The sequence below is a fragment of the Arachis stenosperma genome, chromosome 3, assembly GCF_014773155.1.
Source record: "Arachis stenosperma cultivar V10309 chromosome 3, arast.V10309.gnm1.PFL2, whole genome shotgun sequence".
Classification (NCBI taxonomy): domain Eukaryota; kingdom Viridiplantae; phylum Streptophyta; class Magnoliopsida; order Fabales; family Fabaceae; genus Arachis; species Arachis stenosperma.
Window position 1 is genome coordinate 90,159,002 of NC_080379.1, and position 10,213 is coordinate 90,169,214.

Below are 10,213 nucleotides of genomic sequence, written 5' to 3' on the forward strand. Positions count from 1 at the left end.
AAAATTAAACAAAAAAATGTAAATAGAAATCAATCAGAGAAGTAAAAGATGAATTGAAATGCAGCAGATCTCAAACATAAAAGGAAAATTGCTTGAAGAAGCAATACAGAAAGTGAATTCAACTCAATTATGAAATCCAAAAGAGAAGTTGAAGATCTCAGGGGCTGAATGAGACTAGAAAATAAGTTTAGATCTCAATTCCTTCCTTGATCCAACAGAGAATAATTGCAGAAGAAATAGAGATGAAAGCAGTAAAGAGAACTTAGATCCAAATCACAATTCCATGAAATTATCCAGAAAGTAAACAAAGAGAGATCTCAGGTCAAGAATTAAACAGAATTCCTTCAATTTTCAATCCAAGATTCAAAAACAAAGAGTGAATAGTGTAGAAGTAAGAACAAAGAAGAAGAGAATTCAATTCTCAATCCCAATTCCCAAACCCAAAGCTAAAATCTAAAAGGAGCTAAAAATGAAAAATCAAAATTTTGTGAAGATTTGGATCCAATTGATTTTTTATTTAAATTTGAGCGCTTGGACCACTCCCAGGGCAGCGCTCAGTTGTGTCACTTAACTGAGCACTCAATCCTTGCTTTTGCCTTGCAATTTGTTGCGCACACAAGCCTTCTTGTCACGGCTCCATAATGCTTAGTTAACTTATTCAACCGAGCGGCCTTTGCTTGCAACAATTGGTGCGTGACAAATTGTGAGGGGGTGATGCAATGTGTGGAGCTCAGTTGAGATACATAATCGAGCGCCCCTTGCCTTGTTAGTGAGACCCAGCTTCAAACCATGAGGGAAGCACTTGTGTGCCACTTTGCTTTGTGAAATAATCAAAGGTAGAGCTCGGTTGAAAGAGTTAACTGAGCTCCCTTTGTGTGCCTTGTGTAGCGCTTTACCTTCGAACCAATTGGGAAGCATTTTGGCCAATCTCTTTGTGAAACAGTGAAAGGTAGCGCCTTGCCTTAAGTGCAAGCTCCCTTGTTCGAGCCTTTGTGAGTGCGTGTTGTGCATTTTTCCTTGCATAAGCGCTCCTCTTGGTCCCTTGGGTGCTTGGTTCAAACCTTGTGGCCTCCACTCCTTGGTTTTTCACTTTGTTTTTCTTTGGGGCGGAGCCCGAAAAGGTTAACTTAGTTAACCAAGCGCTATGCTTTTTGCCTTGTTTTCTTAGTTCTTTGTAGCGCTCGGTTAAGTGAGAAAGTAGCATTCCTTTTCCTTTGCTTTCTTAGATTTGAGTAGCGCTCAAATAGAGAGCGCTGTGCTCACTAAGAGAGCGCTGCTCCTTTGTTTCTTGATGAGCCAGGCTTTTCTTTTTCCTTAGGCCACGCTTCCTTGTTTCTTTCTTTTCTTCACCTACAAGTAATCAAAACAACCAATCAAAGTATCACCAAATTCACAAGGTTTATAAATCATTCAAAAACCAATTAATTTTAGCTTAAACCTTATGGTTTAGTGTCAAATAAAGGATGGTTGATTGATTCAACAAAACCATGCAATTCCACTCTAAATCACTTACATATAATGCAAGAAAGTGCATAAAACCTAATGAAACAAGCTAAAAATGCTTGAAAAGCTAGCATAAGATGACTTGTCATCATTAAGCAACTATCATAATAATGCAAAATATGAAAGCTTATTCAAAAACATAAAAGTGTAGAATATGTAAACTTGGAAGGCGTATCATTTTTCAGATGTGCATCTTCCTTATTTACTAAGATTATGAAGGGAACTCCAGCACCTCTAATATTTGTGCTATTTTCCATTGCTGAACTCTCCTTTCTTTTTTGGCTACTGCTTCTTCTTCTTTCTTGTTTCTTGTTGTTCTTCAACAGGGCATCTCCGATCCCAAGGTTGGTCTATCTGATCCCAGAGTCTGGCCTCCTTCAACCTTTGCTCTATTCAGTCTATATTTCTCTTAACTATTTCTCTTTGATTGTTGACTAATTCTCGACACTCGACAAAGGGTTTGATCTCTCAGTTGACTGCTGGCATACCGCAAGCTATGTAATTTAGCTTTGCTTGAGTCTCTACATCATACTCAATCCTGTCTAGATACCTATGCTTTCCAACTGTGTGGTATATGTTCTTCAGTTGATAAACATTTTGGATGTACTTCTCTTGCTCAGCTTGTTGTTGGAACAATTTATTGAATGATTCTTGAGATTGACCAGATTGTTCCCTTTGCTGTTCCAAAAATCTTGATTGGAATTATCTCTGCTGATCCATCATCTTCAGGTATTGTTCTTATTGTTGTTCCTTATTCCTTATATATTTCCAAGACATTTCTTCAATGTCGCTCTGCATTTGGCTTAAATCCATTGTGCCAGAAGCTTGTCCTTCTTCCATTTGTGGTCTCCTTCTTCTTCCTTGAGGCCTTCTCTCCTCCTGAGTGTTAGTGACACCTTCCATCCTCTGCTTGGTGATTCCTCTGCCTCTCTTTACCCAGTCTGTGTCTGTGATGCCAAGGCATCTTAGGCTAGTTTCACTAGCATTTTTCTGTTAGTTTTAGTTGTTTTATGCATTTTCTTGAGCTTAAAGTAACCAAGAATGGTTAAATGAATAACAAAGCAATGAACCATCCAAACAGTATGATTTTGATGCAAATTTCATGAGTTTTTAGTTATATTACTTGAATGCTATGAATGAAAGATTTCTCATGAAATTTTGCAAGACTTTGATGCAGTTGTTTTGATGATTTCAGGGAAGAAGAGGCTAGGCAAGGAAGCAACAAAATCAATAAAGGAAGCTTGAATATCACATGTGAAGTTTAAGTTCCAGTTTAAGCTTAAACTGGAGCTTAAACGCCAAAATCATGAAAGCTGAGGAAAGGGCAGAAAGTGGCGTTTAACCTCCAGTTTAACCTTAAACTGGAAGTTAAACGCCAGAATTGAAAGCCACAGGGAGCCATTTCCACGTTTAAGCTCCAGTTTAACCTTAAACTGGAGCTTAAACGTGTTTGACCATTCTCCTCCAGGGTTGCGTTTTGCATTTCCACGTTTAAGCTCCAGTTTAAGCTTAAACTGGAGCTTAAACGTGTTCGACCTTTACCCTCCAGGATGGCTTTCCTCCATTTCCACGTTTAAGCTTCAGTTTAACCTTAAACTGAAGCTTAAACGTGTTCGACAATTCCACACTCCAGGGTTGCCTTCTTCCATTTCCTCGTTTAAGCTTCAGTTTAACCTTAAACTGAAGCTTAAACGTGTTCGACTTATATCACCTCCAGGAGTGTCCAACGTTTAAGTTGCAGTTTAAGCTTAAACTGCAACTTAAACGCCACTAATTGAAAAGGTTTCTGGGCCAAAGATATTACAGTTTAAGTTAGCATTTGAGCACAAGCATTAACTTAAACGTACTCTGGTATGAAACCCAATTGAATATCATGGTTTATGGGATTGGGCCTGAAGAATTGATGAGTCTGGAACTTCAATTTGTTGAGTCATGTGTCATTACTTGATTATCACTAAGTTTGCTCAATGAATGTTACAGAATTGGATTAGCAGCCTCATCAGGATTTTGGATCATAAACCCAAAGCAAAAGGAAATCAGGCAAAGGCCTCAAAGCCCAAGAAACACAACAGAAGCTCAATTTAGAAAGTGTATAAATAGGATAGAATTTAAGTTGGTTAAAGGACACACAGAGAACTTTTGGGATCATTTTTCTAGTTTTCATACTTTTTGTAATTGAATTCAGAGCTATGACTCACTAAACCCCCTTTCATTGGGTTAGGGAGCTCTATTGTAATTCAATGAATCAATAATAGTTTTCATCTTCTTCTTCAATCTTTTCTCTTGAATTTTGTTAGAAAGCTTCTCGATCTAATTCCATTGGTTAGTTGTCTTGGGAAAGAAACTATCCATAATTGGAATCCTTCGGAACCTTGGGAAAGGAATGGAGGATTCATGCTAGAGAAGCTTTCTCACAGTGAATTGGATTGGAGTTTGGATGGATATTGTGACATGTAATCCTACCAAATTGTGGTTCATGAAACTGTGTGGTATAATCAGAGATCGGGCATTATCTCTTCTTATGAACATTTAAACCAAGGGATTGGGAATTTGTTTGTTTTTAGAGAGAATTGGTGAGCCAAGGGATTGGGATCCAATCATATAAGATTGCCAAGCAAAAATTCAATGAATGCATTGGTTGAGGAAGGGATAAAAATGTTTTGATTCGGAGATCTCAATATCTCCTGTAACCCAATGAATTCCCCATTTCTGATCTACCACTTTCTCTTTACATTCTGCAATTAAATTCATGCAATCACCCCGATCCCTTTTTAATTTCAGCAATTTAGCTTCTCGCTCTTTAATTCATGCAATTTAAGATTCCGCAATTCTCATCTAAATCTTGATTCCGCTCAACTAGAACACACTTCTAATCTGAATTGCTCACTCAACCAATCCTTGTAGGATTCGACCTCACTCTATTGTGAGTTTTTACTTGACGATAACCGGTGCACTTGCCGGAAGGAATTTTTGCCGATCGTGCAATTTCCTAAAATCGTAGCTATCAAGTTTATGGCTATCAAGTTTATGGCGCCGTTGCCGGGGATTGGTTTTCGATTGACAATTCTCAAATTGGAAGTTAACTAGATTGAGCATTTTTCTTGTTTTGTTAATTCAGTTCAAGTTACTTGTTGAATTTTAATTTCTGCACTCTGTTACTTGCTTTCTTTCTTTATGCCTTTAAATTCAAGCAACTAACTTACTGACTCACTAACTATTTGAATTAATTCCTCAACTGCTCTAACCATACTCTTCCAATAACCAAGAGTATTTCACTTGTTTGTTGCCTGTGCTGTGTTCTTGTATGACAGGTAGGAGAGGAGAGATATCAACTCCTCCATATACCGAACCAGAGAGGACCCTTCATAAACTTAGAAGGGAAGCAAGAGGGAAGAGAGTACTGGGAGAAGAAGAATCTGAAGGAGAATCTGAGGACAATTTTGAGGAAGCTTTAGATCTCAACATGGATAGAGAAGTTCACAACCATGAGAGAGCTGATGAAAACAATGCCATTCCCGAGAGGAGGGTTCTTGGTTCATACATAAACCCAACCTCTAGGAATTGTGGTAGCAGCATTCAGAAACCACCCATTCAGGCCAACAATTTTGAACTCAAACCACAGCTAATATCACTGGTGGAGAATTATTGTTCATTTGGTGGGAGTGCTAATGAAGATCCGAACCAACATCTCACAAAATTCCTGAGAATTTGCGACACTGTGAAGTCCAATGGAGTCCAGGAAGATGCCTATAAACTGCTCTTGTTCCCATTTTCACTTAGGGACAAGGCAGCTAAGTGGCTGGAATCATTCCCAAGGGGGAGCCTAACAACCTGGGATGAGGTGGAAAGCAAGTTTCTGGCACGTTTCTACCCCCCACAAAAGGTCAATAGGCTTCGATCTGAGGTTCAAACTTTTAGACAACAAGATGGTGAAACTCTCTACGAGGCATGGGAGAGGTTCAAGGATTTGACAAGGAAATGCCCACCAGACATGTTCCATGACTGGGTGCAATTGCATATTTTCTATGATGGACTTTCTTATGAATCAAGGAAGGCTGTAGACCATTCATCAGGAGGTTCATTGAACAGGAAAAAGACTGTGGAAGAAGCCATTGAAGTGATTGAGACAGTGGCTGAGAATGAGTACTACTATGCTTTAGAGAGACACAACACTAAGGGAGTCATGGCACTGAACCATGTTGATACAATTCTAGCCCAAAACAAGGTGTTTGCTAAGCAACTAGCAGAGCTCACCAGGAAATTAGAAACAAATCAAGTGGCTGCAATACACACACAAGATCAAGAGGAGGTAAGCACTGAAGGAGGTGATTGGGAAGAGGCCAATTATGTGGGAAATCAACAAAGGCAACCATATGATCCACATTCCAACACTTACAACCCAGGCTGGAAAAACCACCCAAACTTTGGGTGGGGAAACCAGCAAACCCAACCACAAAACCACAAACCTTACAACCCCAACCAACATAACAATTCCACATACCAAAACTCCAACCAAAGATCATACCAAGCCACACAAAACACTTACTCCCAACCACCATATCATGGCCAAAATAATCAACCTGCCCAACCTAATCCGAGCCAACAATTTCAAGATCAATTAAACAGGATAGAAGGAATGCTTGCAAACATGGGTCAGGACATAAGTGAGTTGAAAAGCTTTAGGGATGATGTGAGATCTACCTTAAGGAACCATGGTGAAAAACTCCAGAGGATGGAGTCTCAAGTAGGAGAGCTATCTCAACAGGCCCCCAAGTCAACTGCAGTGTTCCCTAGTGACACAGAAAAGAATCCTAAAGGGGAACAAAAGGGAGTGAGATGGGAAGAATGCAAGGCCATCACCATATTGAAGGAAGTCTCAGAAGAAGAAGGAATCAGACCCTCAGAACAGGAGCCAGAAATCTTGAAGGAAGGTGTGGAAGAAGCTAAGCACAAGCCAAGGAACTGCAAAATAAAGGCATGCTAGAAACATACCAACCAAAAGCACCATTTCCTCAGAGGTTAGGAGGAGGTGAAAAAGGGAAACATATTCAAGGTTTTTAGAGACATTTAAGTCTCTCCATATCAATATTCCCTTTCTTGAGATTCTCCAGCAGATGCCTACACATATCAAGTATTTGAAGGAATTACTGAGCAAGAAAAGAGTTTTGAAGGGAGGACAAACTGTAATAATGAACAAAGAATGCAGTGCCCTCATCAAGAAGGACATAGTCTCTAAGAAAACAGACCCAGGAAGTTTTCATATCCCCTGCATCATAGGGGAAACAAAAATTGACAGAGGATTCTGTGATCTAGGAACTAGCATAAATGTGATGCCTCTGACTCTTATGAAGAGGCTACAACTGAATGAGGTGAGATCCACTGATGTAATCATACAACTGGCTGACAAAACTCAGAAGCGAGCTGAAGGGGTAGTTGAGAATGTGCTGGTGAAAGTGGAAAATTATTTCTTCCCCACAGACTTTGTCATTTTGGACATGGAGGAAAGCTACCTACACCCTATCATTCTGGGAAGGCCATTTCTAGCCATTGCTAGAGCACTCATAGATGTAGAACAAGGAGAGCTAATTTTGAGAATACATGATGAACAGCTCATTTTCCATGTTTTCAAACCTGCATCTGAGCCTGAACCAGAACCTGAAAATCCTAAGGATGATAGTAGCCATCTGTGTTTAGAGGAAAGCAATCCAGCAGCTGAAACTCTGAAACAGTCCTTGGAAGGCAAACAAGAATTGCAAGAATTAAAGCCACAAGAATCAATAGAAACAGCTCAGAAGGATCCTCCTGGCATAAGGGTCAATGAAGAAATCCCCAAGAGAGAGGGAAGAATTGTAAAGAAATTGCCAAGAGGGTGGAGAAACAAGAAAATTCCTACTGAAGGTTTCTCTCCGGGAGATAAAGTGATATCAAGTCATTATCTGCCAATCCCACCTGGCCTCAAAACCATTCCTTCCCAGCTCCCTCAAGTGTTCACAATCAGGAAAGTTCTTTCCATGGAACATTTGGAAATCATGAAGGAATCAAATGGGGACGTTTTCATAGTGAGAGGAGAGGACATCAAGCACTACAATCCACCCTAACAAGGGACAACCGTCAAGCTAGTGACGTTAAAGAAGCGCTTCATGGGAGGCAACCCATGTTTTAGTATCCTTACTCTTTATTGTTTTGCTTTGCATCTAATAAAGCATGGTTTCTTATGCATGAACTTGAATCCTCAGGACAACTGTTGATAAGGTGCACTAAACATTGCATGTAAAATACAATTGGTCTCTAAGTTTGGTGTGCCTGAAGGCACCCCAAATCTTATTCAAATTGTATTCAATCTTTCATTCAAGGTGCACAACCAAACATTAAGTTTGGTGTTCCTCTTTGAACACAGTTAATGAAAAGCAAGAAGTTCCTCTGGATTTAGAAATTCATGACAAGTATACCATTTGCATGTTTTAATACTTTGATTTCAATTACTTTAGGTAGCAAAATTGTTTAGGATTAAAGAGCCAAAGTGACTATGATTTATTAGAATTATGCACATTCATTAAGGACAACCAACATGGATTTCATGTCATCAGGAGACATTACCAAACACTAAGTTTGGTGTCCAGTAATAAGTGTGCATACATACAAGGGTCACGGCTATAAGCTCGTGAAATCAATCATTGATTTACAATTCAAAAAGAAGGAAAAACATGTGCAAGTACTATTCATTATTCACATGGACCGAAAAAAATGATAGCAAAGTTGTTTGTTTGTGCAGGTACAAAAGGAAGGATAAGAATGGATGAAAAAGACAAAGGGGAAGGTACGGTGCTTGGTCAAAAAGGGAGTTCACAAGTCTCTGAAACTAACACATGGGAAAAGGAAGTTCTGCATGAAAAGAAAGCTACATGTACAACTTAATGCACCCAGAATACTTCCAAGAAAGTGAAAAGCAATTCGTCTTTCTCCCGAATTCATATATTTACCATCAAGCCATCCTTTACAAATCACCCTAGCCGTCCAGTTTTCACTTGCATGCACCATAAAGAACCACTTGGGGAACAAGTTCCACACCACCAAATCTCTTTCTTGCACATATTCTTTCATCATAGCATAACTACCTCTTGCCGAAAATAACCTCACCACACTTCTAACAACATTTTCGTACTTCACCTTGTCAGCATTAGCTTGTCACTTGCCAAAACTAAAGAACCAATGGCAGCCTCATCTATCCACAAAAGAAGAAAAGACAAGCAGCCAATGGAGGAGGAAAGGGAATATGATGCATGGAAATACAAATCAGTCTTCCATGAGATTCAGGCCGAATGGATGAGACCTAAAAAGATACTAGCTGAGATTCCCTTTGACCTTGGAAAGGAGGAGTTCCCAAGTGTTTGGGAGAAGATCAAAAAGAGGAAGTGGGAGCTTCTGACTAAGCCAATCACTAAAATCAACATCAACCTGGTGAAGGAGTTTTATGCAAATGCAGTGAGGGAGGATCCAACCGAGGAACCTACATACAAAAGCTATGTGAGAGGGGTGGAAGTTGACTTCAGCCCCAAGGCAATCATGAAAACTCTTGGCCTGAAAAACATACGTTTCAGCCAAGCAAGTTATGAGGATAGGATGATAGGAGAACCTGACTATCAGACTATTACTGAAGACCTTTGTGCCATCAGAGCTGAATGGGTGAGAAAAACAAAAGGGGCTCCAAGAATCTTGAGAAGGGGAGACCTAACACCTGAAGCTAAAGGGTGGTATGCAATAGTTAGGAGATCCATCCTACCCACTGCAAACTCTTCAGAAATAACCCCTAAAAGAGCCGTCTTGCTACATTGCATTATAGTGGGAGGAGAGATCAAAGTTCATAAACTCATTGCTGAACAGATACAAGAGTTTAGTGAGAAAAGTAAAGCTGACTCCTGGCTCCACTTCCCTAGCACCATCATCAGACTATGCATCGAGGCCCAAGTACCACTTGAAGATGCAAGACCTAATTGGCTACATCCTGGAATGGCCATGACTGCTCACAGAATGACTCTTGGCCCAATTGCTCCAAGACATACAAAAAGAAGAAATGAAGAAGGGCAACAACAAGAAGCAGAGCAAGAAGCAGAGCAAGAAGAGCAAGAAGAGCAAGAAGAGCAAGGAAATCCAGAAAGAAGGCAACAAGTTCCCAGAGACCCCATGGATATGAGCAGAATGCAGGAAATCATAGAAGGAATGTCTCAACAATACATGAGGTCTCAAGAGAAGCAAGAGGACTTTCACCTAAAAATGATGGACATGCAAAGGAACTTTGAATCAAGATTCATAGATCTGCAAAGGGAACAAAATTTACAATTACAGGAATCCCTCAGCCACATATGCCAACACCAAGATGACAATATCTTGGCAATCAAGGAAGCCACCACTTTGCAAAATGCAAGATATGCAGTTCAAGCTGATTACAACATCAGTTCTCAAATCAAGCTTAACTACATAGGGGAACATCTACACAAGATGGACCCAGCATTCCCAGCTTTTGATGAGTATTTCAAGGGGAGGCAAGAAGGAGAAATGAACAAGGCAGTGATCCTCGAAAAAAGAGTGGAAGAAACAATGAAAAAAGCTGGATTCTGGACAAAGCTCATAAGAAAAGACAAAGGAAGTACAAGTGGTCAAAGAGAGACAAGAAGCAAGAAGAAACAGGACCCCAAGAATCAAGGGGAACCAG

The 10,213-nt window shown here is 39.9% G+C and overlaps 1 non-coding gene across 1 annotated transcript; it reads right to left on the reverse strand.

The window, feature by feature from the left end:
• Positions 1 to 5,392: 5,392 nt before the first annotated feature.
• Positions 5,393 to 5,496, reverse strand: LOC130972564 (small nucleolar RNA R71). The gene has a single exon (XR_009083726.1). It is a non-coding gene; the product is annotated as a small nucleolar RNA R71 (small nucleolar RNA).
• Between the last annotated feature and the right edge of the window lie 4,717 nt (positions 5,497 to 10,213).